Raw genomic sequence first — 3,112 nt, forward strand, 5'->3', positions numbered from 1 at the left:
TATAGCATCCACTTTAGGGAGATAATGCTGTAGGTAATGCTTCCTCTTCTAACGCTGTGGACTTGGACCACTCTTCCTTGTCCTCTCATCCTTGTGGCACGGGTGCACGAAGGCAACCACACAGCTGTTGCGTATCCTGTGCCTCAAACCAAACCATAATCCCAGTCCAGGTTATGAATGTAGCAGATCATAAGTCTTTTCATTCTGATTTCAAAACCAAGGCCCCCTGGATCCCTCAGACCAGATGAACGATATCTCTGATTCAGCCCCACACGTGCTCTATTGGCAAAATGCCCAATTGGTCCCTGGTCCTGCAGATGCACTGGGTGTGGCCATGGGACATATCGGTAATCTCAACCACATGACCAGTTTTGATGCTTTATCATTGGTACACATTTTGGTTTGCTCTCTTGATTCGACCCACCACATCCCACAACGCACTCCAGATCCCTGAGACTCAGCGTGTGCCATCATCCGTAGCTCTATGCCACACTGACCATTGCCTCTGCTACCTCAAATTTGGCAGCTTGGATCTTGGTCTCAGAATTAACTGTGGGGATATTTTGCGCTGGTTTCTTTGAGTTCTCTCAGCCAAGCATCTGCTGTGCACTCTTGTAAATCTCAGCACATCACCTTCAAACCCATGTCTCCTGTCCGCTTGAGAGTGTGCGTCCAAGTTAAACAGAGTTTCACCCTTGTTGCTCCATCACCAGGGGTCCGAACCTGCACTGGTTTCCATTCCCTGCTTTGCATTCTCCTGCTTCCAGGTGTCCTGAGGCCTCATCCTGTCTTTGGGAGTAACAGACCTCTCTTCAGCCAGTGTCCTATGCTAAGGGCTGGGTGAGTGGATGTTTCCATTGCTCTGTACATGGGAGCGAGTGAGTGCAGGTTGCACTTCTTCTCTGCCAACTGGGCATCGATGAATCAACACAATCCAGATACATTTCACAGAAATGTGATATTTGCTTAGCTGTTTGTTTCTATACAGCCGTGGTGGGAGGGATTGTCCGAAGACAACTATTTTGACATTGTGTTGATATCCCATTTGCAGTCTTTAAGAAGTTTAACAGAACTCATTTACATGTTTTGGGAGTTATACGAAAATGGAGTTATTTTTTGAAACACACTAAATCGACCTAGAAGCCAGACTTGTCAATTTTGGTAACATTTTGTCAGCTCTAAGGAAAAGCTAGACAGATAGAATGCAAACTAGCAGTCCTAACTGTTCAAGGGGTCATGTCAGCTCTTTAAGGTTGAAGCCTCCGAAACCAACAGGAACCATGAAATAACTTTTGGAAACATGGAATAACCCCCAACTTTGGATACACTTGTGCATGTGGTGCCCTGTATCCCAATGACACCTACTGGCCAATGTTGGCATTTCAAGGGGTAACATCCCTCTCTAGGAAAATACAAGAGGAAACAAACCAAATATATACATTTAGGTTTGAATCCAAAAGCACCTAGAGGCATTCTAGCTAGGAGAATCCTGCTGCAGTTATGCTAGTCTATTGAGAACCAGGTGTTTTTCTATCAGTGTTGAGAACGCTTAATCATCCGATCCTGTAGTTTAAAGCCATTTAACGCAACCAAGTCTGCAACCCCATGATATAGTGCCCCCGGGGGCTTGACTCAAGTGAAAGACCATCCACATAAGCTGTGTCTTTAATGTCATTGGCGACTTTTACAGTTCAGTTCACTTTCTGACTTGTACTATTTACCTTCACTGTCTTGAAAAACTGAAGCCTAATACAGATTCATGTTCAGTCAAAGATTCCCCTCACTTACCACACTCCCTTCACCCCAGGGAAGACATAAACACAACATTTGCTGAATCTAGCGGAAGGACATCGTTTCTAGGTGTGAGCTAAGTATTCAATTTTATCTATTTCAGCCGAGACTATTTGACCTTTAAGGTGTTCACTGTTGTTCACAGAGAGTGAAGCTGGAGGAACTCTGATTCTAGGAGGGGCTTGCTCTTCTCGTAATGGCTTCATTGCAGCTCAGGTACTGATCCTTCAAAATGGATGCCTGAGTGGAGGGGAGGCAAGGGCAAGTGCTCACTAGCTAGGCCCAAACCTGGGAAAAGGCTTACCTGGGCTTGTTGAATTTTGGTCTGAATGGCTTGGGAATGCCCCTTGGGACGTGTGGATTCTCACGACCTCTTCCAAGAACAGGAGCGTTTTGATCATCTCTGCCATTTCTTCTCCATCAGACGTCAGGGACCTTGGACCCGTTATTGGAGAAGAGAATTGAGGAACTTCCTCAAGTCCACGTTGGCACTCCGTATGTTTCTGCCTGTATCAGTGAGTTTCAATATGTCTCATGAATGTCTTTTGAGCCTGGTATCCTCTACAGCTGTCTCCACGCCAGTATTCTCCATTGTAGCAGAACATCTCTCATCCATGTGTTCGCATCTCTCCTCAATCCGTGCAGCCAGCTTATCGGCCAGCTTCTCTTCGTGTCTCCCCTAAAGTCGACTTCACCAGGACTGGGCAAGTCTGAAAGTACCTCGGAGCCTGACCAGTAAGCTGATGACAGGCAGATCTTCCACTGTCTGCCCTTTCAGGTTCTGGAAACTGACCTGTGACCTCAGGTCTTTGGGCAGCAGCAGTATCTCGAACTTACACAGCTTTCCGGACCAAAGACCTAAGCCAAGCTCCACAGAGGGCGGCAGCCCCTCCATCACACTGATCCACCCACAGAACTCTGCCCGGTTACCTAGGATCCAACAGCCACAACAAGCCTCGCGGTAAACACCAACATTCCACCTGGAATCCAACCGCTAACTGCCATCTCCAATGGCTGCTGCATCTTGTCAGTGTTGGGGGAGGGGCTGCATCCGACGAGAGGTTCCTAAGGTAAATGTGATTCTACCCACTAGCGTCCCATGGGCCTTTCTTCTTCCCTCTTTCCTTTTGTTCAGAGCTCTATGCACCGTACCAATGGAGGGAAGTGTGTCCCTTTTCAGTTGATGGTTTCACACGTCTTTAAACTTTCTAACAGTTCACAGTACACAGGGACCCACTAAAGGAGACTTATGTTCCTATAATATCCGTACACCCGGAATACATATGCGTCGCCTGATTTCTGCTGAAACACCCACACTCTC

The 3,112-nt window shown here is 47.0% G+C and overlaps 1 long non-coding RNA gene across 1 annotated transcript; it reads left to right on the plus strand.

Moving 5' to 3' along the window:
• Nucleotides 1-765: 765 nt before the first annotated feature.
• Nucleotides 766-2,564, plus strand: LOC140693241 (uncharacterized). Its single transcript, XR_012068966.1, has 4 exons — nucleotides 766-840; nucleotides 1,937-2,007; nucleotides 2,216-2,306; nucleotides 2,437-2,564. It is a non-coding gene; the product is annotated as an uncharacterized lncRNA (long non-coding RNA).
• Nucleotides 2,565-3,112: the final 548 nt, after the last annotated feature.

Source organism: Vicugna pacos, unplaced genomic scaffold, assembly GCF_048564905.1.
Source record: "Vicugna pacos unplaced genomic scaffold, VicPac4 scaffold_19, whole genome shotgun sequence".
Classification (NCBI taxonomy): domain Eukaryota; kingdom Metazoa; phylum Chordata; class Mammalia; order Artiodactyla; family Camelidae; genus Vicugna; species Vicugna pacos.